Source organism: Epargyreus clarus, unplaced genomic scaffold (genome assembly GCF_041222505.1).
Source record: "Epargyreus clarus isolate Ecla_fem2 unplaced genomic scaffold, WU_Ecla_fem_2.2 ptg000017l, whole genome shotgun sequence".
NCBI lineage: Eukaryota > Metazoa > Arthropoda > Insecta > Lepidoptera > Hesperiidae > Epargyreus > Epargyreus clarus.
In genome coordinates, this window is record NW_027332225.1 from 8,725,549 (window position 1) to 8,751,845 (window position 26,297).

Below are 26,297 nucleotides of genomic sequence, written 5' to 3' on the forward strand. Positions count from 1 at the left end.
ATGTTCCTGTTACGTTACCATTACAAATGGGTAATCTTGGTTATAATAAATATGTAACCATACCGGCTAGATGTGAAATGACGTATTTCGTAAGAACAACATTACAAGACGAATGTGTAGTGTTACCTAAACAATTGAGTGATGGAGTTTTTTTAGCATCTCTTTTAGTACGTCCCACTAAGGGTAAAATACCATTAAAATTTTTAAATACTAGAGAGGAAGAAGTTAAATTAAGTTATTTCATACCTGATATAATTAGTTCTAATGAGTTTTTTATGTGTACATTTGAAAGCAATAAATATAGTTTATCGGACCGTGTGAAAAAATTGTTTTCAATTTTAGATTTCAAACATTTAAACAAAGAAGAGCAAATTTCTATAGAAAATATTTGTGCAAAATATTCGGACATATTTTTATTGCCAGGCGATAAATTAGGCGTAACTAACTTATATAAACAGTCAATCAAACTAAAGGAAAATGTCTCCCCAGTATATACTAAGCCTTATAGACTTCCTAAAAGTCAACAACCGGAAATTGATAGGCAGATTAGTGAAATGTTAGATAACAATATAATTGAAGAGAGCAGCAGCGAATGGTCTAGTCCAGTCCTGCTGGTTCCTAAGAAATGTGACAGTAGTGGTAAGAAAAAATGGAGGGTTGTTATTGATTATAGAAAACTGAATGATAGGCTACAGGAGGACAAGTTTCCATTACCTAATATAACTGAAATACTCGACTCTTTATCAGGAGCAATTTATTTTTCACACTTAGACCTTAGTCAGGGTTATTATCAACTAGAAATTAGTCCAGAGAGTAGGAAATACACTGCATTTACCACTAATAAGCAATACCAGATGAAACGACTACCAATGGGTTTAAAAACTAGCCCCAGTGCTTTTAGTCGCTTAATGACGGTAGCGATGTCAGGTTTAAACTACGAAAAATGTCTAGTATATTTGGATGATCTAATTTGTTTTGGAAGGTCTCTTGAATTACACAATAAAAATTTAGTTGATATTTTCGAAAGACTACGTAGAGTAAATTTAAAAATTAATCCAGAGAAATGTAAATTTTTAACAAAACAATTATTGTACTTGGGTCATATAGTATCTGAAAAAGGAGTAATGCCTGATCCTGAAAAAAGCCGAGTAATTCAATGTTACCCTACACCGAAAACATCTGACGATGTAAGACGTTTTGTCGCTTTTACAAATTATTATCGTAAGTTCATTCCTAATTTCGCTGAGATTACGTTACCTTTAAATAAATTATGCAGAAAATATTCTAAATTTGAATGGACTACGGAATGTGAAAACGCGTTTAATATACTTAAAAAATCATTAATTAATCCGCCAATTTTGCAATATCCAAATTTAGACGATGAAAATGAATTTATTTTGCACACAGACGCCTCTGGTTCAGCTATAGGTTCTGTGTTATGTAATAACAATGACTTACCAATTGCATATGCAAGTCGAGCTCTTAACAAATCCGAATTAAATTATCCAACAATAGAAAAAGAACTTTTAGCTATTGTTTGGTCTGTGAAATATTTTCGACCATACTTATTTGGTAAAAAATTTACAATCAAAACAGATCATAAACCATTAGTATACCTATTTAGTATAAATAATCCATCCAGTAGATTGTTGAAATTTCGTTTAATCTTAGATGAATACGACTATGTCATACAATATGTAAAAGGCGTGAGTAATGTAGCTGCAGATGCATTATCTCGTGTCTTAATTACATCCGACGAATTAAAAAATATGAGCCAAGAATTAAACGTTATGACTCGACGAATGGCGAAGAACTTAAGCGATAAACCGCCTAACTTGATAGATAGCAAGGAGGACAGCGAGGATCGGCCTGATCAACCGAGAGTCGTTGAAATTCTTGAAAAACCTAAAGGATGTGTAGAATTAATCATAGCTCAATGTAAGCTTGATAAAAAAGTTAAATATACACAATTTAATGATTTTATTTATGTTCCATCTAAGTTGTCAATTTTTGTGAATCCATTTTCTCGATCATGTTTAGCGCGAGACGTTTTCGTGAGAGACCTGGACTCTATTTGTAATAAATTGATAATAAATGAGATTTATTTAATAAAAAATAATGAAAATAAGAAATTTATAAAGTGGTTAACCCAATGTAGTAAAAACTTAACCGGTCCTAGAATTTATATTTTAAAAGACGTCATAAGTATAAAAAATAGCGATGACAAGAAAGTTATTCTTAATGACTTTCACTTGCTTCCCACAAGTGGGCATGCAGGCATACGGCGTATGATTAGTAATATTAAGAAATATTACTACTGGCCAAATATGGTTGTTGATGTGACTAACTTCGTAAAAAAATGCAACAAATGTCAGACACAAAAGCATTCGTTGCATACGAAGCAGCCAATGGTAATAACTACCACTGCGCAGTCGGCCTTTGACAAGGTTTTCTTAGATATAGTTGGGCCCTTAGATAAGGATTACTATAATTTTTCATATATACTCACACTCCAGTGTGAATTAAGTAAATATATAGAAGCGTACCCGTTAGTTAGTAAGGATAGTGTTAGTGTGGCGCGAGCTTTAGTAGATAATTTTATTCTCAGGTACGGTATCCCGCGAGAGATTGGCACTGACAGAGGTACCGAGTTTATCTCAAATACTATGACGGAGGTTTATAAATTGTTAAATATAAAACATACTGTATCTTGCGCTTATCATCATGAGTCAATAGGTTCGTTAGAAAACACACATAAATCCTTAAATGCCTTTTTAAGGATTCAAACCGATAATAATTCTAGAAATTGGAGTGATTGGATTCCCTACTGGTGTTTTTCTTATAATACTTCAAAACATTCTTCTACTAAATATACACCATTTGAACTTGTGTTTGGAAAACGTTGTAACATACCATCTAACTTGCAAAATTGTACTATTGTTGAGCCTATTTATAATGTGGAAAACTATGCATCAGAATTAAAATTTAGATTGCAAAAAGCACAAGTAGAAGCAAGACAAAATTTGTTAAAATCTAAGGAAATTAGAAAAAGTAAATTTGATGAATATATTAAGCCTGTTATATATAAGAAAAATGATTTATTGTTAGTTAAAAATGAAACTGGAAATAAGTTTAGTGATGTGTATTTTGGTCCATTTAAAGTTTTGGAAGATCTTGAACCTAATGTAAAAATTTTACGAAATGATAAAGAGGAAGTAATACATAAAAATAGGACAAAATTGTATCATTGTTAAAAAAAAAAAAAAATAGCAAAAATGTTTTTTTTTGATTTTTTTTTCTGTTTTGGTAGGGCGTGTAGAGTAAGATGTAAGTACTATATAAGCTTCAAAACCTATTGTAAAAGAGGAACTAATAAAGTACATCCGAGACCGATTGGACGTGTATTATTACCGTCGCGGGCCGAACCCTATAACATAAAATATTTACTGTTCCGAAGCTTAGTACTTGCAATCGTACCTACCTGACGTGGTTCCATCTCGTGCCAAAACTATCAAATGTTTCGTACGTTGCATCTTGAAGCGATTGCGGAATTCGAGCGGAACAACAGGATCACAGGGGACCGATATTGCAGTGAGTGATCAAGCTCCTTGCTGCGTTTGGACGGTAGCCACGTACAATGTACATACAATGACGAACTAAAAGTTCAATGCACATTAAATTTAGTATAATGCAAAGTAATGTAAGTAATGTAAAATTCAATACCTCTGTGATTTTCATGAGCGGGAGCTTCGTTCCTCGGACTCTCGTGCCCTCTCTGTTCCTCTTCACCGCTCTGGGTTTCTCTCCAATTCTTTCACGGTTAAGTCGGCTCGGCTTTGGAATACTCTTCCTGACAGTCTTAGAAAAATATGTTCCAAATATTCTTTCAAGAAAAAAGTTTATGCTCACTATTTGAAACAATTTGATAATTAGCCACTAGTATCTTTATTACTATTTTCCGGCTTTTACTCTTATTCATGTATGCTTGTATTTTATATACTTAGTTTCTGTTCTTCCTTTCCTCTTTCACATTTATTCCTATTATGTTTCTTTTTTTCATCTTATTGTTTTTTATTTATGTCCTTCTATTTTATTGAACCGCCTTCAATTTATTTCTGCACATCCTCAAGGTTGACTGGGAGATAATGCTATTTAGCATTAAGTCCGCCTGTTGTACCACAACTTTGTTTTGGTCAATAAAGTATAAATAAATAAATAAATAATTTCTTATGGGATATATAATTTAGTACTTAAACCTTACTATAATATTATAAGTCCGAAAGTAACTCTGTCCGTCTGTCTGTCTGTCTGGTCTTCTGTGTCTCTTCTTCACGCCTAAACCACTGAACCGATTTTGATAAAATTTTGTACAAAGATTGTCTGAGCCCCGAGAAAGGACATAGGATAGTTTTTATCCCGGAAATTCCACGGGGACTAGGGATGGCGATCTAAGATCGATTAATCGGGGACCAAAAAGTATTGAATCTTAAACTATGAATTTAATCAAGTAATGATCTTTAGCAAAGTCGTTGTCCATGAGAACACGAAAGTTTCAGAGTTGGTACGATCAATTTTCGCCAGATGGCGCCACTTTCATTCCAATGAAGGTACGAATTTTCAGTTTTATGTATGTTAGTATGTTATATTATTTTCTTTTAAACACGGGCGAAGCCGCGGGCAATAGTTAGTTATTTCATAAAATGGGTAGCGCATTTATTCAAATTTTGTGTCAATTTCTATCAAACGTTTGTCGTTGTCCAATTTACAGATAAAAACAATGAATTCACATTTAATTAAGTAAATTTATTTATACAGCATATTATTAAACAAAACCTTACAATAGAGCTAAACAGGTACTCACGATACGTTAATTTATTTATTACCGACATTTCGACCCATTTGCATGGACCGTGGTCACAGCGAAACAGTGTGAAACGTCGTCAATCCATCCACGGTCTCAATTCCGCGATAATCTTATATATAAAATTCTTGTGTCACAATGTTAGTTACCGTACTTCTCCGAAACGGCTTTACCGATTTCACCAAATTTTATATGCATATTCAGTAGGTCGGAGAATCGGCTACAATCTATTTTTCATACCCCTAAGTGATAAGGTTTGTTCACCCTAAACTTTTGTTTATTCATATAGCAACACAACGTTTGCCGGGTCAGCTAGTATTAGTCTAAAATCGTATAGAACTTACAATGTTATGTTTAGTCTAACGAGTGCGCACCTCGTGCCAAAACGATCAAAACATTACGTATACAGTTCACACGTCTGTAGAATTTGAGAAACAACATAGCAACGAGTGATCGAGCGCTACCTCTCTTGGACACCAGCCATGCCTGTAAAGGATTACAAGGTACGCTTGATGCGGTAGGTACTTTAAAATTCTACGACAATATTCCTCACAATCCTTAGATGGCAACATTTGATCGAACTTGGAATCTTGGTACCTTGACATGTATGATGTCCGCTACGCTACAAAAAATGAAAATACTGGTCTTAAAAATCAAGGCGCTGATTGGAATTGTATGGGCAAATACGTAAACAAATACCAAAACAGTCATTTATGTAAAAACCTAAAAGCTCATACTAAGGGTACAGTTCAAACTATTGCGGTATCACTTCGGGGTAGTAAAATTAATATGTCATAGTAATATACACTATATTATTATCGTAATGATTTAGCAACACTATGGGTCCAAGCTTGGCAGGTCGCCATGTGGCTTATTTATTTAATTCCGGATAAAGTAATATATTATGAAACCAGGACATTTTATTAAGTCGTGTTTAAGAAAACTGTTTCTGCACTTAACCATATTACTCGGTTCAACCAACTATTCGAAATTAGTACGTAGAATATTAAGTAAAAAAACACGCTTTTATAATGAACTAAATTCTAAAATAATTAAATGAACTCAATTTAATTAATTCAAGCACATTTTTAAGCAATACCTACGTGGTTAATGATGTATGCTCTTAGATAATTTACTGACAACTCCTGTACTTGCTTGTCGCTTCTCTGTTATCCAATGATTAATGGAAGAAGCGTGAAGCGTTTTGTTTAAATTAATTCAAGGTAAACTAATAACTAAAGAAAGCCTTTATTTCTGTGACGGATTTTTGTTTTAACAGTATAGTATTGCTGTGATGTAGTTTATGCATGCAATGCAACTGTAATTTTGAGGCTACAATACATATAACTTAAAATGGCGGAGATAGTTTCTATAAAAGTAGTACTAAACCTCTTAATCCTTACATTAAAAAATATCATGTATCCTCTGCCTTATGTTGCGGCGCTTTGATAGATACTCAACTATATCAAATGGCGAACGTCTAATCGCAAACGCCATAGAATCAAGATTTATGTTCCCATTAGCTCTATGGGACTGCCGGCTAATTAATATAGTTACAGTGAATCAGCTTTGCCTTCAACTTAATTAACTACCGTATGTACTGCATATAAATTGACAAGCTTATCCTATTATACATCAGGATTCACGACACTTTGTTGTTAGACGGAGGATAGTAATTTCCGTTTCATGACAGGGGATCAACGCAGGATTTTATGGAACAATTTTCTTTAGAATTGAAAATAGTAAGCATAATATACTCGTATATACTGGTATATCATCTTCTCATACGGGGTAAAATTCAAATGGGCGTGGATAGCGAAATTTGAGACTACTACTAAATGTATTTTTTAAATCGGTAGGTTGTTTGTCAATAAATTATCAAAATCGAACCCGTAACTCCTTTGATAATTTTTACTAATATTACACTATTTCCTATAAATAGTTTTGTATTTAACCATCCACTCTTACTTGAATAATTTACTCGGTATCTATATTACAAAAAAATACTTTTATATTATACACTCCGGCACCATTTGACCGATCACCATGAAAGTTGGCGTATGACAGTGTGTTTTTCGTGGAAAACGTTTTTGTGATACCCACTTTGATTTAATTAGCGTCTTGTTGGCGCTACATCATATCAATTTCTATATCGACATGATACAATATTTCTGGTGTTATTTTTGTGTTATTAAATTTAGACAATATGTTATATTATATTTGTACACATCTAAAAATTAAAGTTTCTTTTTTATAATTTAGGAGTAGCAGACGAGCATGCAGTCCACCTGATGGTAAGTGGCTACTGCCGCTTATGGATATCTGTAATCAACCTCAGATACGATTAGATATTCCTACCTGAAGTCGGCCACCGATGCGCCGCCACCCCTGAGGACTAAGCTGGAACGCCTCGGAAAAGTCTGTCTCCCTTACCACACCCTTTAAACCGGAACACAGCAGCGCCTAACACTGCTGTTATTAGGTAGAAATAAGTGGAAGTGGAAGACATATGAAAAATGTACACGGTCCTATTGTAGTATAACTTAATTATTACTTGCAACATGTAGAATAGGTACTCAATAACTGCTAAGTATTATATTATGAAAGATACGAAGCTTACTAATTTAAGTAACATTGTCAATTAATGGCGTACTCGTTGATATACAAAGGCATTATTAGTTGATGACTCCTAATAAACCAAAGTTTCTCCGAAACGCAGCAGCATTAACTTGCAAAGAACACTGATTCCGCGAAGACGTTCTAATTGTAGGTACTCGTATTGTGTTACGACAATTTACGTAAATATACGACACATTTTACGACGAAGTGCGAATGTAATATCTCCAGGTATTTCGCTTAAGGCAGTTGGAATATTAATAAAATTGTTCGTGTTATAAATGTCATGAACTTTGACATTATCAAAAGGTATAGACTTTCCTCTTGAGTGAGTTGACAGAAATTGTGATTGAGCTGAGTATTTCACCTTTAAATAATTATTACCTACGTTATACTTTGTCGCTATTTTAGTTTGTTCAATGTATTGCTTTTAGAACATAAAGTAGGTACGATCAATGTTAGAATAATAGCATTAGCTATGCCCTCCTACAGACGTCTAGAGGGAATATATTATATTATGTACCTTGTTATAAAATATTTAGTAAAATATAACTAACGTTAAGGCGTTGGTCAGACGGAAGCGATGTAAAGCGTGTTCGCGTGTGCTTACACAAGCGACGCGAAAAAATATAGACGCAAAGTGGTGCGTAGAATCGGGCATACTGCGCCTTTATATTTTGTTTACGCACAGCGACCATGCGTTCGTGCTACATGTCTTCTAAATGACCTATAGTACCTACCTAGTATATATATATACGATACATCCTGATATCGAGGCCGCAGTGTCGAATGCAGCATTCATGTCGCGCCGTCTAACCGTATCACGTCCATTATTTGTGTGACATTAGTGTCGGAAGCGTACATTAACTAGATAACGTCCGGATATGGAGACTGGAATACATTTATAGAGTCGCATATATTAAGCTTAAGAATGAGCCTGGTACATAGGCTTCGTAAGAAATATAAATAGTTGATTATACAAATAAAGAATTCGGTTCTTATAACAGCGTGAAGTAGGTAGAGTTATATTTTTGTGTAATAAAATCTACAGTACATTTTTGGGGCTCATATTCATCTAAACATCTAAAAAATCACGTCTACATAGATTATTCGTTTTTGTGTAACATGTTAGGTTCAGCCAGGATTGTTTCAAACATACATTATTGAAATGACATAATATTACCAAGTTTCAGAAATAAGCAAAAAATTGATATATTTTACAATACAAAATAGTACAATAAAATATTTCTGTAATAAACAGTCATTTTAAAATAAATTAAGTTTCGCATATATCCCTTAAATTTACCAAAAACATAAAACCCAAAATAAAATTTTAATTTCCAGTATGGCAAAGTTCCAATTAGTCGCGTTCCTGTTCGTACCGATTAGGTATCATAAACACAGGAAAACGCTGTAACCATAATCCATTACAGGAACAGTCAAAATTAACGTACCGTGACCGTTCCAGTCTCAATTTAGACCATTATACGCCTTTTTCATTGCCATATTCGTGTTATTCATTTGATTAATAAATATGGCTTACATGCTGTTTTATTTGGACGTTATGGTCGAACTTTATTTTTTATAGGAACATTCATTTTTGGGGCCCGGGATGAAGTTTTGATAATCACATCTTAGTGCTTTCAACTTTAGGTTAAGATACGAGCGGCGGTAACGGCGGTACGACAGGCGGTAGCGGTCACTGACTATAGGTGACGACTGCAAGTCAAAAATCTTCGAAAATATTTAACACACTATAGCCATAGATTAGTAAAGATTACTCACTCCTAACAAGAAAATGTACCCAGTTTTCAGAATTGAAATAGTTGCGTAAAAAAGTTTTGCCACGTCTCCGTACTAAAATGTCCCTAATATATTTGAAATAATTATTTATTTATTATGTAAATTACGCAGTATTAGTTATTTATTCGTAAATTTTCTCTAAAAATTCAAAAAAAGAACTTACTAATAAGCCATTTGTAGCTTCATTCAATTTCAAGGCGGCGAAGTATCTTTACTTATCTATGACTATAGCACATATTACTGAGTATAAGTTATTTGGAACCGTATTCGGGTAGAACTGAAGTAATGTTAAAATGAATTATGTAGAGTTTATATCTTACCATCACGTAGATTAATGGTCGTTTCTTACTTCAAATACATACTAATACATATAGCATTCTAAGAAAATATCTAACAAGAATCATAGTAATCCATCGGTACAAATAAACAGTATAAAAATTGGCTAAGTGCAAGTTGAACTCGCACTCGGAGGGTTTCTTATCATCAACATCAAAAAAATCACGACATATTTTTTTTTTAGAATTTGTTATTATAGCAGCCACTGAAATAAATACGTTGTGAAAATTTAGACATTACAAATAGATAAAGCGTCGAGAAATAGCGGTTTCTTGTATGGCGACCCCCATTTATTTTCAACTTTTTTATTTATTTTTTTAGTATTTGCTATTATAGCGGCCACCTCTATACATCCTCTGTCAAAATTTCAAGTTTATATCTATTACGATTCCAGAGATAGAGCCCTGTGACAGACAGACGGACAGACGGACAGACGGACAGACGGACAGACGGACAGACTGACAGACTGACAGACTGATAGACGGCCAGACGGACCGACAGCGAAGTCTTAGTAATAGGGTTCCGTTTTCCCCTTTGGGTACGGAACCCTAAAGAGTATTTCCTTTCAGTTCTATTTCAACCAACGATACATAATTACTTTCAAAATGCGTATTTATGCTCCTACGAATACGAGTATATAAGCAAGAAGTCGTAACCATTATGCTATTGTTTATTTTCTGTCATAACGAATAACAGCAAACATGTCGAATGAAACGAACCGTGACTGTTACGGCGAAAGCAATTTAACTGGTACATACGCGTTTTTCATTGCTACAATATTCTTGACATTTTGTTTTATAGATATTCATTTTGGGAACCTTTTATTGTCGAGCGTTTTGAACATCTCTCAATTGGTAGCTTGTTATTTTAACAGTTGCTACAATATTCTAGACATTTTGTTCTCGTAGTAAATTAAGGTTTCTTTTGTATTCATCATAGATTAGCGTCTTTATTAGTAGTATATCGATGTAGATTAGTAAGTAACGATTACTCACTCTTAACAAGAAAATGTAACCAGTTTTGACAATTGAAATTGTCATTGTCTATTTTCGTGTTTGAAAAATTTTAAAAAAATGTAGTTTTTAGAATATTTACGAATGAAACGATATTTCTCCGCACTTTTTCTTCGATTTCGTGTTTTTGCACAACTTAACTGTACACGTCGGCATCGTTCCGCGTAAATTACACCATGACAGCCATTACATGGCTGGTGCATCTGTCATCCGTTTACGCCATCAATTGGCTTCCTTCAATTACAAGGCGGTGAGATATCTATACTTATCTATGGTATTCATGGGTACTTTAGGAAAAAAAACGTATTCGATAGCTTTTTATAAATTCTGCGTATGCTATCTTTATATTGTGTCATGTATATAGAAAAAAAATACGTGTGGCACTCGAAGACTGCCGCGGTAAAGCTATTGCATAGCATTTTTTATGCTATGAAAACGCTTAGAAGGAATTCCAGAAATACAATATATTCTTCCATAATCATCAACATTTACATTAATACATCTTTATCCACTATTTTATCATATCTCCATTATATAAGACATTGCAAATATCAGCTGACATTTCATAACTCCAAGCAAGACTGAACATTCTAAAATATAAAATAGAAAAGTATTTAATAAGTGACATAAAGTATTAACAACCAGCAATATAAATGGATCAATGCGATGTGCCTGTGACATTTGGCCGAATGTTACAGGTACATCGCATTTTTCATTAATAAATGCACTTTGTTTATTCATATTTAAAACACTTTGTACACAAATTATTTGTACCATAAATCATAATGGCGTTTTGATTTTGTGCTGTCAAGTCTGTCAGTTGTAATTGTACGTTTAAAAATAACAAAGACTCTTTTACGTTATTTTATCAATCCAGAATTCAACATAGCTTATGTTGATAAAACATATTATTTGGATAATATGGTAATATAATTTTGAATTTTATAATGGGAATATAAAATATACTTCACGCAATTTTAAGATTTCTGCACGGATTATAAAAAAATGTGTATTACTGCTATCTGTGTTCAAGTTGACGAATTAAGGTTATCAAATAAAATAATAAGGAATGTAAAATAATACTTTATTCAATTATATCCATATTTTTCTATTGACAGTCAACAACTCGGTTGCCTGGAGACTTGATATCCAACAGTCCTCCACCGCTATTTTCACTTACACCACCAGGGGCGCCGGCAGCATTTGGTCAAGGTGACGGCGCACCAGTATGCCATTTTCAGTTCTGACTTCATAATGGAGTCTACCTAATCTTCGGATGACGACTCCGAACTCCCATTTAACTCTTGGGTTGGTGTAACTGCGGACTTGTACCTTATCACCTTGTCCGAACTCCTGCGTTGGCGGTGCATTGTAATGTAATCGAGTTGTTGAAAGGTGTTACTTATTTTCGTTACGGAATTTCTCGATTCGGTCGCCGCGCTCAAAGCCCGCGATAAAAGCTATGCAATAGCTTAAAAAGACGTTATTATCACGTAATTTTTACTCTAATATGAATTTTGTACCGTCACTTCTTTATACCGCAGAAGTTATGGAAAAAAATATTCTTCATGCCTGAACATAAATTGTACTTCCTCAATCGAGAGCGAACCTGAAAATCGAAATCCTTATCTTGAGCACTATCAGTAATCAAGTAGTAGGATGCTACTAGGATGCTACTTACGTCTTGTGACTGAAAATCAAAACTTGCAATGTACTGTATCTACAGAAAGTTTATAGAAGCTGCCACTTCCCAGGGCAATCACAATGTTTATGGCAATCGTGACCACTGCCGTATTACGTGTTGGAGACAAGATGCTTTACTTTGTCGTTTACGACTCAGGTTTACGGCTTCTTGAAGTGTTACTCTAAAACTTGGGTCAGACAAATGTAAAGATTTCGTAAATTGAGTTTTGAGTTTGGTCTGATACATAACTTACTTTTTTATATAATATAGGAGTAGCAGGCGAGCCCATGGTCATCTGTAATCAACCTCAGATATGATTAGATATTCCTACCTGACGTCGGCCACAGACGCGCCGTTTCCCTCGTGGACTAAGTTGGAACGCCTCGGAAAAATATGTCTCTCTTACTACACCCTTCAAACCAGAACACAGCAGCGTTTAAAACCGCTGTTATGAGGCAGAAGTAGGTGTGGCGGTGATGCCACCGGAGTCGAACCACAAAGGGTTCTACCACCACTTGCTTTTCTATCTGACAAAACTTGAGAAGATATTTCAACTTCAAAGATTTTGTATCTTAATTGAATTAAGATTATGTGACACGTACGAGTGCGCTGTGAATAAACTCAGGAGCGAGTAAGAGATTCATATATTTTACAAGGTAGAGTAAGGCCCTGTAGCATTGTACACGTGGCCGTGAGGACATCATTACTTATTACTTAAATAAAAATAAAAATTATTACTTGAATCGACGAAGATCATCGTTGAAATTTCAATTCTACCTTCACATAGATACCTTACACCTTTTTTTATTTTTTTTTGTTTACGAGGGGGAAACCTTCAAAAGGTTCCCAGTGTCGTGGGAGCGACACGGGGTTATGTGGGATTCTTACCGCACTAAAGCCCCCCCGGTGGCCGTCCTCAGCGTTGCCAAGAGGACTCCGGGATCTCCTACGGAACGCAACCGGAGTCCTCTGAACGCGTTGCCCCTTCGGGCTCCTCCTAGGTGAGCTTCAGGACTCACCACACCGTCTGGTGTTTACGACGGTATGCGACCACACATACTGCCGTCCTTCCCGGAGTTGCTTTCTGGAAGGCTCGACCTCCCAAATCTTGCCGCCCGCAACCCCGGAAGCCCCCTTTTAGTCGCCTCTTATGATATGCAAGGGATACCGTAGCCCTATTCTAGTCCCGGGACTACAGGGACAAGATACTTTACACCTAGATACCCTTCCGTGCCGTGCCGGCCCTAACTGATCTACTTCTCTATTGTAGTATTTGTAATCCTATGGTGGTTTACAATTTGTATAATAAATTCATCTTTACATTCCACATACGCCATTTAACTATTCAAGAATATACTATCTTCACGATTACTACCTTCAACTAAGTTTAAACTAAATAAGTTAATGTAATTCTCTCACATTATGATGTACTAATAAACAAACTAAATATTAAGATTCAACGAGGCAACTAAAATATTTCGCATTTATTTAATAAGGTCCTTGTTAAAGCGCTGTTAAAAATATAGCCAGGTAAAGTAGAAACACTTAGGAATATTCACGTCGACACATTTTTTAACGAGATCATTTAGAAACTCAATGATCAGACTGGTCTTTTAAATTCGCAAGAAGTTCAAAAGAAAAACAGTAACGCGTGCCAGCTGTGTCTAACGACTACTTGGTGTTAGGTTCTTGTCACATAATGAGATATACTCGTAATATAGTTTAGCAAGATTGCTAGTTACGGGTTTTGAGTTGAAAAAATCATATAGAAAATAGTTTAACATTTTTTTAGTTACCATCTTAAGTTCTGAATCTGAAAATCGTATATCTAGCGACATGATCGCTTTTAACTTTTTATTGATTTTGTCAATGTTTAATTTTTTTTTGCGGCGTAGAGTTTATTTTTCAGAAATTGGCTGACACACTATAGCAGTTCTAGAATTAGTTTGTTTGATTACGTGACTAGTGGACAAGTAACAATAGAATAATGAGTAAGTAAATAATGGACACGGATTTATACATATTTTAAGCTAAACCGGGAACTTGAAGAAGGCTGCCTGCACATGTCAGTTTTCATCACTGTACGGGCATCAACATAAAATACTTACACAGCTTCGTCGAAATTTTCAGGATTTTCGTACTCCACTGCATTTACGAATGTGTCTATTTCGAGGTTGAGTGACAAAGAGTCGATGAATAATGGATTTGACAATTAAATCCTTCTCTGATTTACTTAAAACCCAAGTAAAAATTGATTTTTTGAAATTTCATGACGGGATGATGATGAATTAACCTAAACTTTCAGTTATATTAGAAGCTTCATTGATAAATGGACTCTCAAATGTATATAGATGCATTTCGATTAAACACATTGACATATTTTTATAAGGTTGTAAAGAAACGCGCAGTCCACTTGATGGTAAGCGCATAGTGCCGCCAATGGATATGTGTGACCAACATCTCATAGATCAAAGGTTCTATCTGAAGTTGATCACAGAAGCCTTGACACTCCCGACACTTCTCTAACATCACATGTAATAGATGGTCGCTTCATATCATCATAATTATGTACGCCTCATATCATCAGCCGGCATCAATACCCTTCTACTGACGGTGACGGTGTTATCTCCCTTGTCGAACCATACTATCTTACAGCTAGCTTTATTCCATTTTCGTATTCGTTCCAAAAATGCCAGTGGAACAAGTCATCGAGGCTACATTTTCAGCAAAAGTTTCTTCGGTAAAAATCAGAGAGCTCGCCGCGACCATCAGTCATACGCGTCAGGAGCGCCGACGTGCCATTTATCAGTCCAGAATGATCAAGTTGCCCACAATGTACTTGTAACTTGGCTAAGCTTATCTCCATGTTGATATAACCGCACTTGGTAATTAAAATTTGATATGTTTTCTTTTTTATTTGTGTAAGACATGCGTGAAAGGAAATTTGGTTGAAAAGGATAAAACTTTATTACAAATATTAAAAGATGGTAAAACCAGTATGGTTCGAATCCAGAGGAACATCTTCAAATCAAGTTCTAGCTTGTAGCAATTCTGGCTTTACGGTGGAAGGGTGTGTTTGGCGGCTGATTTAATTATAGGACGACCATCTTAGTCTTCAGGTGCGATGACGCATCTGTGTTCAGTTTCACGTAAAACTCCCGTTCTATACAAAGTTAATTACAGTTGTCCATGGGCAGCATTCGTCGCTTACCAACTTTCAAGCTTATTTTCCATTTCAATCTTTAAAAAAAAATCAGTAGATAGACTCAGGGATCCATTACATGAAATCCGTAGTACGTTAAATTTATTTAGAGTTAGTTACAACTACTTTACTTTACTACGTCTATTATATAAATAAAGATATATGAGCGTATCTTATGAGTTTTGTTCCATCATTACATATTAACGAAGACACTAGCCTCGCTTTCCAAATAACAAACAAACAAGGGGGAAGTGGAACGGTAAGTGAGCGATTAAGATTAATATAGCCAAGTATTCACCAAATATATTTATAGAACCTGAGATTTACTTTATGAAGATATACGTACTATATGTAGTACATATAATGATATGACCATAGGCCCAAATTTCAGATTTTTCTAAAAGTTAAAGCGTTGTAGAAATTAAATATTACGTACTTCAACGGAGAAAGACAACGTCATATAGATTTCCTTAAGAACTCTTTAAAATAATCCGATGTTCACCAATTCGCACTTGGCTGCGAGCTGGACTATGGCCTATACCACTATGTGACAACGACGAAATGTATCAATCCATTCAATCTTGCATTCAATCCTGCATGGATTTTCAATAGACCTAATTACTCCACTCTCTATTTAGGACAAGTCTACCGGAAATTATCTATTCATGATGGTTACTTTGGATAGTATACAATAACGATAAGTGACTTCATCAAACTATCTCGTGTTCATGCAAGTATAGGACAGTCCTAAATTATAATTGTAAAAATAGAAATCTAACGTATTATTCATCCGCTAAGAACATAAATAAGTTAAAACAGACAAAACGATAACTCATTCGTAAGAATCCAAAACACCTTATCTCAGTCATTTGCTGATTCCTGTTTCCCAAGTTAGTCAATAATTACGTCAGCAAGACGACGGCAACAGATTTTTGGTGAACTCGCCCGTGAACGAGATAAAACTTCAATCCATCAAACTCTGACGAACTTATGTTTCTGCTTATTACGAACATTTTGAAAAGGGCTTCCATATTTCAAGATATTAATTCAATATTTGCGTTAGTATTAATATCTTTTTTTTATAATATTGGAGTAGCAGACGAGCATGCAGTCCATCTGATAGTAAGTGGCTACTACCCCCCATCGACATACGTAATCGACCCCAGATAGGATTAGATTACCTGAAGTCGGCCACAGAGCGCTGCTATCTCTTAGTACTAAGCTGGAACTCCTCGAAAAGTATGTCTTCCTTACCACACCCTTCAAAGCAGAACACAACAGCGTTTAACAATGCTGTTATTAAGGTTCACAGAAGAGAAATTCATTATATCAGTTATTTTGAAAAATCTTTGAGTATCTCGAACACGTTTATGTTTCGACACGCACGTGTTTGAATCTTATCTTGTCCTTTGCTTCCTTTTTGGTTTCAGGAAAGAAAAAATGTTTAATGGCTATCCGTACTTTAGGAAAAAAGGTCGAGTGTATGGGATTCTTATACCCTTTACATACGCTTCATTAGACCTTTTAGGAGTATATATGGAAGCTTTACTTACTATATTACGCTTTGCCATTCTACACCGAATAGCGAATTCCACGTGACTAGTGTGCCTTTCCTAAAATTACGAAAATCTGCAATATCTTTCCACAACATAGTGTTGTGGAAAGATATGCTAGGTTTACTCCTAAAAATTGGATGATACATGACAATGGTTTTGCATTATCATTTACCATCTAATTTTTCGGTACCTATGTTAATTCAAGCACTTTATGCTCATGAAACCGTGGTGATTTTTCACATCACTGGTATTTCTGTATTACGCCGTCGTAGTTTCTCAACAACTTCAATACAAGTTCAGAACTGAGGAAACCTGAGCAAAGCCACTCCCCGAGCACGATCACTTGCCTTAACGAGAATCTCCCTTTGCCAAGAAAACAATATTACATTATTCTTAAGGCTTCATCCAATTTCAAGTTACTTATCAACAAAGTTAAACAGAGAAAATTTTCACATATCAAAATAAAAACTTTATCTTTCTGCATGCAAGCAGTAGAATCAGATAAATGTATATTTTCCCATCATTTGCTTACTAATGAGCAACGCGGAAAAACTTACACTAATGCTTGTTAAGGAAAATAGGAGCTAATGACCGACTTAAGAAAACATCGCAAACATCTGATGCGCACTTTGAATGTAAACTTATATTTACAAAGCACGTTCCTCGTAATAGCATGAGTTTCTTTGTTTTATTAGAACAATGCTGCAGAGCCTTCACAAGATAAATGTATTGTTCTATTTTAAAATTATGCAAATATGAGGCTGCATACAAATGACTGATGCATAGTATCTTGTGAAGGAAAATTTCGAGATAACGTGTATGAGGCCTGGTAATGACGCTTTCTTCACACACAGCTACATACTAATGGGGATGTTATGATGATATCAGAATAGTTTAAAAACAAAGCTAGAGAACTTAAGATTTCGGATTTTGGAAAGGCGTCTCTCAAAATATTAAATCCACTCTTAACGTTGTGGAGAACGGCAATATTTCAGTAGGAAAACTTTTTTTTATATTCTCGCCGTCCTATCCAAAATGGAGGGTGACAAAATACTTTGATAAACTTACCCTAAACTGGGTCAGGCCCGTCCTAACGAAAATCCTGGGTTCCCTACTGGTTACACATGTTAATGAGTGATAGTGGTCAAGTAACATTAGGTGGACTACATGCTCGTTTGCCAATTTATTCTTCTAAATAACATTGTTTGAAGAAAAGAAACAATATATCGTATTTAACGCACAGGTTCTAACGCATTAATTTTTTCCTGTAATGTTAGATGTAAGTTGTGAATGAATAAATAATTAAATATAATATATAGATAGGATATAACTTAGAGTTATTCCAGTGTTTAAATAAAAATATTGTTTCAGTTTAAATGTTTTATTGCATGATTATTAATGCACCTCATATTAACTTTACTTGTAATTAAACAATTTATGTTAACCTCAAAAGAAAAGTATAGATAATCTTATATATAAAATTCTCGTGTCACATATAAAATTCTCATGTTAGTTACCGTACTCCTCCGAAACGGCTTGACTAATTTTCACCAAATTTTATATGTATATCCAGTAGGTCTGAGAATCGGCTACTATCTATTTTTGTACCCCTAAGTGATAAGTGTTGTTCACCCTTGACATTTTTTTATTTATATGGCAACACAACGTTTGCCCGGTCAGCTAGTATTAATATGATATTAATATTTTTCAGAATAGTTACTAGAATATAAGAACGTATGAACGCATGGCCCTGTACACGAGTGCTTTAGAATGGCCACCAGTAGAGTGAAATGGCGAAATGTCATGAGGCGAGTGACATCAGCCCCCACACACAACACATGATGACCACGACAGCTCTGACAAGAGCGAAACGACTGAGAAGAGAGCGCATGATTCAAGGATAGGGTTCCGTTAGCATAATAGATTAAGTTACTATTCAAAAGTACTGTGTAGCCAGACTATCTAGTCTTTTTATTCAATTACCTATAATCTATTTGAGTACCCAAAAAACGGTCTGATTACAGGCCATGGCCAGTAAAATGGAGACAAAATAACGCGAGCATTTCCAGAGCATACCAAAGTAAATTGCTCCAGCGTTTCTGTCCATTTATTTAAGAACTATTCATCTGTGAAATGTGTTTGTATTCGTAGGTCGCTCACGTCTCACCCTGTATTAGTCCCACATAATAGATACTCTTCTCCTTGCTATATAAAAGTCCAGGTAAATGTTTCACTCGAATATAAGAGACGAAGGTTCAAGTTCTTTGACTTAATATATCAAAAGAAGTCACGAGTGGAGACGTAGGCCTTTTTTCAAATTTGTTAGACGGGTACATATTATGTAGTAGTTTCATTCTGGAGGATCTACCGAGACAGTTTTATCTATCTTACAACAATAGTGTTATTATAAGTTTGTTCTAAGGAAATGTCGAGGAAATATACTTTACCAGCTTTCTACTTTAGTCCTTTACATTTGTAGCCGATGTTATATAATTTATCTATAATCTATAATAAATCCTCCAATACAATATTATGATAATCGGCCGAATGCCGAACAATCCACCGAATAACTTATCGAACAATGACGAGTATGATAACGTACGTACAAATACAGACGCCTAAAATAATTATAATACCGAATACACCCAAATACGATACCCGAATACGTCTGTGGGTGAGTAATCAAGTAGCGTAAATTAAAATGTGTAAGTTAAGACAACTCACTCGAATATAAGAGACGAAGGTTCAAGTTCTTTGACTTAATATATCAAAAGAAGTCACGAGAGGCCTTTTTTCAAATTTGTTAAACGGCTACATATTATGTAGTAGTTTCATTCTGGAGGATCTACCGAGACAGTTGTATCTATCTTACAACAATAGTGTTATTATAAGTTTGTTTTAAGGAAATGTCGAGAAAATATACTTTACCAGCTTTCCACTTGAGTCCTTAACATTTGTAGCCGATGTTATATAATTTATCTATAATCTATAATAAATCCTCCAATACAATATTATGATAATCGGCCGAACGCCGAACAATCCGCCGAATAACTTATCGAACAATGACGAGAATGATAACGTACGTACAAATACAGACGCGTAAAATAAATATAATACTTTGATTTGTGCTACCTATATCTTTCGGAGAACGGACGAGCATCGTGGCAATTATCGAATACACACAAATAGACTATTTACATACTAGTATCTCGCATATTGATCTGAGATGGGTGACTAAATAAATTATATGAATTAAAATTAATAAGTTAAGATAACTCAAAGTGAATGTAAAATTAATTTGAATCCGACTAGATTCAAATTGATTTTACGACTGTAAAACTAGGTTACATCAAGAAAGAACTATACGTACAAAAGTAAATTGTTCACAAAGAAAATTGTTTGAAACTTCAGTTTAGTTTAGCTGACAATTCAGTTCTTTTACCTGTTGGATTATCAAAAACTTTCGTTAAAGTTTAGTTTTACTTATTACCAACTTAATTATTAGCTTAGAAGTTCAAAGTTATTTTACTGTTATGTGTCTAATTCCATTATTAGGTAGGAATTGTGGTTAATTTATAAGCAAGTAAATCGTCACTGCTGTCAAGTCAAAAAACAGGATTGGAAACGTCTCTATGCCATCAGATTTTTTTACTTCGACGATTTTAGTAGAAATCTTAGAATTTACATGTAAATGAATGTTTCTTTACTTATGTGTTCTCTCTACAACATTGTATTCGATGGAATAACAAAGTGAGTACATAATTCAAATCTTTAGCACCAAACTTTTATCGTTAAAACTTCATGATTTACTATGTTGTATTACCTAGTATTATTTTCGTCAAACCATCAAATATATTTAAGTTTATAGTGCTAAGATTACTTTGATCACCCCCGTGTTTTATCAGTCCACATTTCAGTTTGACATACATTTTGGATTCAGCCTTTGGTCAACGGGCATTTAAGGATAAAATTAGATTTTTGTTTTGGTTTTATGGGATTCAGTACTTGTTTCCATTTGTGGCAATCTTTACGCACTACTAGTTTAGTGTGTGACTAGAAGTATAGATAAGATCAGTGTTTTCACCCGACTTATTATTTTGTATGCTCTGCAGCTCAAATGGCTTGACGATTAAAACATATGACGTCGAACTCGTTGTATTTGGATTTATATTTTTATAGTAAGCCAAGTATTTCATTTATACGTTACCAAAGATCAGGTCAGTCGTAGGAATGTTCTCGGGTTCTATGGAATGGGTTCTCAGTCAATGTGAAATCTAAATAATAAATTTAGCAACCCATTTGCTTTGTAATGGTAGTGTGTGGCACACTGGTTTGACAGTTTGTGCATCTCAACATTTCAGGTCAAAAGATACGTACTGATAGATTTTCGTCGCAACTCGTAAATCTCTTGGCAATGCAATAAAAGAGTCATTCGATCGTTCATCGTAAACTGACACGATTTGCGGACATGTCGCACCGAGAGCGGTAAACGAAGATGATATTCTATTATACATTCGTACCGATTCAAACTTGTGCAGACGGCAGCCTAAACTGTCCTGTAATAATGATGGTGAATTGGTGATAGCAGGATTTAACAGAGCTACGAGTACGCTAGTAATATACGAATTTAAACTTTAAGATTGCTACTTGACCGCTGAAATCTTTTATTGTTGGTTTGATACGCATTTTTGTGGCTATTTCTCTCTAGTTTAAAAGCTTTTCACGTAATAAGAAAGATTTAGAACAGAATTTGCAATGGTAAACATCACACACCAATGAGTAAATAACAAATATAAGAAATGTAGATTTCCGTAAACTTTCTTAATTGGAAAGGCTTTAGCTACAAGTACAACCGTTAAGACGATTAGTTGCACAACCAGTTGGTCGATTATCGCCTCTTATTGCACAGTGTAGCACGTTCCTTACAATTCGAAGGTGGGAATGGCTATTTGAATGTTTTATCTTGTATGCACGAGTAGTTATTTATACGTCACAGAAATAAGTAGTACAATGGGTTTCCGATGCAGTAAATGTGATTTAAACATCGTATAATGTAATTAATTTTCGCTCCGTTTGTATTTCGTGAATACTTTTTAAAATGTCGCAATAAAACTAAAGAAGTTAATATTTTTACAAGAGGCAATTATTTAAAAAATGTATTATATTAGTTTAGGTACCTACCAAATATGCCTACCTGCTAATAAACACTATGGACAATGGTAAAATGTATCATAAAATGAAAAGAAAATATGATTATTTTCCAAATAATTTGTGACTGACACGAGTAAACTAGAAAAAAGCGAAAACAGATAGACTTTATGAAGTACTGAAGATTATACCAAAGTACACTTTCTGGTTAAACAAGCTAAGTATTATCAACCGAAGTATCCATCATCGTTATTAGTGGAATAAAGCCGTTAAGATCCAGGTCACGAGGAAACAGTTTGCATAACGCCAGTTTGCATAACGATTACGGAGTAGAAACAAAAATATAGCGAATTAATGTAAATTACACCATAACTCCTCAACTGCTACGGGTCAAATAGTCATTAATTTGGAATTGGGGTCGCCAGGTACCCGATGTTGAGTTTGTTTTGACAGTTAGTTCAATATCTGCTTCCGGGGTTGGTATAAAATTGTTTGTTGATTTAGTAAATGATTTTACGTTAATGTAGGTATATATAATGTAGGTATGGTGTAGCGATCATTACTGGTATAATATGTGGAGCTGAAGCTACTTCAGACCACACCGTTTTGTAAAATAATCACTCAGTTTATAGTACGCTTTTTTACATAGCGTTTGCTTAACGACATGTTTAAACCTTTTTTTCTGTGTTTTCTTTATTGTAACACTTTCTTTTATACGCAAGAACGCGTATATGTTTCGCGTTAAAAATAGGTATGGCGTCTTCCCAGTTGAATAAGACTGGTCCTATCATCTTTCTACCTGTTGTAGGTATTCTAGGGTACAACTCTAAGATAATTCATTGTTTGCATAAAAAATATTTTGAACCATTATTTGAATATTTGATTCGCTGACAATAAAAAGATGGCACCAGCTCGTTCGTCTCTGTCGCTTTAATAATTTATCTTCATCCCCCGCTCCAATTAATTGTGATCAGCTTTCTTACGATTCGTTACCGAGCGACTGCTTAAGAACAATATTTCCTTCGCCATTGAAAGACACCTAAAAAGATGTCCATTTTTACAAGAAACAATAGATTAAAAATACGTTTAAAGACCTTTAATGTTAAGTGGTATAGGTGTTTGAATAGTATTTGTAATTTTAAGTCCTATGTTTAGATTTTACTAACAATCTTTGTTAAGTTTTAATTTAAAATACTATTAAAGTTCAATTAGAGACGATTTATTCCGGAAAATTAAAATTAGCAGTTCAATTATAATAGTCGTTTTTTCAAAGAGACACCTAGACAATAAAGTCAACGGCAACGCGCTAAGAGGACTCCGGTTGCGTTCCTTTGAAGATCCCGGAGTCCTCTACGCAGCGCCGAGGACGGCCACCGGGAGGGTTTTAGTGCGGTAAGAATCCCACATAACCCTGCGTCGCTCCCACGGCATAGGATACCTTTTGAAGGTTTCCCCCTCGTAAACAAAAAAAAGGCAATGAAGTCCAAATAATAAAAACAAATTAAGTTAATATAAAGATTATATACATAGTTGATTGCGCATTATAGGGATGAGGCCGCGTCAAAATCTATTTTTTGTTTTGTTTGTAAAAAAACCTTAACGTAAAATCAAATTCTTCTCAAATTTGTCAATGACAGGGAATAATTCCATTCTCAAAAGCCTAAAATTGATGGATAATCATTTCACTAGTCCTATTATTAAAGTTAAAAGAAATTTTTTTGCTCTCTAGAGTCCGGGAGATTTAACTGGCCCTAATTGAGCTGAACAGTGCTCTTCAGCGACAGTGTAATTTACTAGCGTGGCAATTTTTGATTGGGAAAGATGCCAAGGTCAATAAACTTGGTAACATGACTGCACCGAATGAAATTTTACATCGGAATTATACGCCGGAAAATATATAGGTCGCTGCACCGAGCCAGCATCTATTATAAAATTTACTTTTAAAATTATATTACTCGTAATACGTAAAGAAATAATGTGTTCGGATATATTTTTTGTCTAAGTTTTTTATTTGTAATGTTTGATTTTCGGTCTTGTTTTTTAATACAAAATAATTAACTATTTTATACTTTTCAATCGAATATTGTACTAGATAACTATTAATGAGTTTCAGTTATTGTGATAATATCTGTAAATATACTGTTAATGTACCACTTACTGTGTTAATTAGTTTTACACAACAGTTGCCATTGCCGCATAACACTGTTATTACTTCGGTGTAAGGGCACAGTCAATTAAGGAAGTAAGTGTTGAGACATCTGGGTTCCTATCCATATTAAGGTTAGGTAAATGTGTGTATAAATCGTAATCTCCAAATTAATTTTGTATGTGTGTGTGTTTGTGTCCCAATGAAGAATTCTAAAATTAATTATATCAGCACAAATTATATCTAAGACGCACTTGAGAATAAAAAAAAACCTAATCTTGGTAGCTACTGCCGCCCAAGTACATTTGCAATCAATCCCAGATAGGACTAGATATTCCTACCTGAGATCGGCCACAGATGCGCCGCTACCCCTGAGGACTAAGCTGGAACGCCTCGGAAAAGTATGTCTCCCTTACCACACCCTCTAAAACGGAACACAGCAGCGCCTAACACTGCTGTTACTAGGCAGAAATAGGTGTGGCGCTGGTACCGCCGGAGTCAAACCACAAAGGGTTCTACCACCTTCAAAAACATATATAAATTATTATAAAAAGATATTTATAAAAGGCAATTACCTAAGCTGTGCTAATCACGATGCAATAATACATGCTTGAATGCACAATTTCATCAATTTCAGATTTTGCAAGGAATTTCCCGGCACTTTGTCGCTACTTAGTTCCTGTATGGAATATTATTATAAAATCGCTTATTTTTAATGAGATCTGTCCATCAAATGTGTTGGAGCTTAGCGCAAAATTTAATTTTGTACTCCTTTTAAGTCTTTTTAAACAAAATAATAATAATGTTTTATATTATAAAATGTATACATATATACGCTAAGCTATGTATATTTATTAACCAACTTAAAAAAAGAGGTTCTGTATTCGATATTTAAATATGTAAGTATGTATGCATACTTATGTCCACGATTTTCTCAAAATCTACTCATCCAATTTGAATGGGGTTTTCGTTATCATTATCGAGTCATTACTGTCTCACTGCTGGGCAGCGGTCTCATATCAGAATTGGAAGGATTAGGCCATTCTCCACCACGCTGGCCAAGTGCGGAATAGATTTCACCTTTATAAATATTTCTTTTAATACCTTTTAGAAACGTATGTTTTTCTCAAGATATTTTCCTTCACCATTAAAGTATGTGGTTCTTATACGCAAATATCTTTGGAAAAACAGAGATCATATACAACGAAGTTACAGGGGGTCAAAAATGGCCCGAATTGCTTCGAGAAAAGAATGGTACGGCCGTGCCGCTTTTTTTGGCTCGACTTGGCGGAGGCACTGCCGTGTTTCTAGATGTATACCCGGGATTTGAGCCTTGGACCTCCCGATAGATACCCTATCTTTCAAGACACTAGGCTGTCACTGCTTTAAATGTATATTATACTAGCTGACCCGGCAAACGTTGTGTTGCCATATAAATAAAAAAATGTTAAGGGTGAACAACCCTTATCACTTAGGGGTATGAATAATAGATAGTAGCCGATTCTCAAACCTACTGAATATGCATATTCAGTAGGTTTGAGAATCGAATCGAAAAATTTGGTCAAAATCAGTAACGCCGTTTCGGGGGAGTACGGTAACTAACATTGTGACGAGAATTTTATATATAAGATTAGCTAATCTTACTTTGAAATCTTAGGTATTGTTACATTATTCAACCGGAGAAAATTAGGCTAATTCAACTGCAAGTATTAATTACGAAAGGCGTGTTACTGAAATAATTTCAGTGTGAAAAGGTGATTAGGGTAATTTCGACCGCAATACCTCAAAGCAAATCAAAACAATATCCGATAGTGTGAAATTAGGATTCCATTTTGTGGAATTGTTAGCGTTGTTTGAAATCTCGAAGGTCAAAACTATTTCAATTATCTCGAAGTAATTACTTACCCTATAACTATTTACCGGGCGACGGGT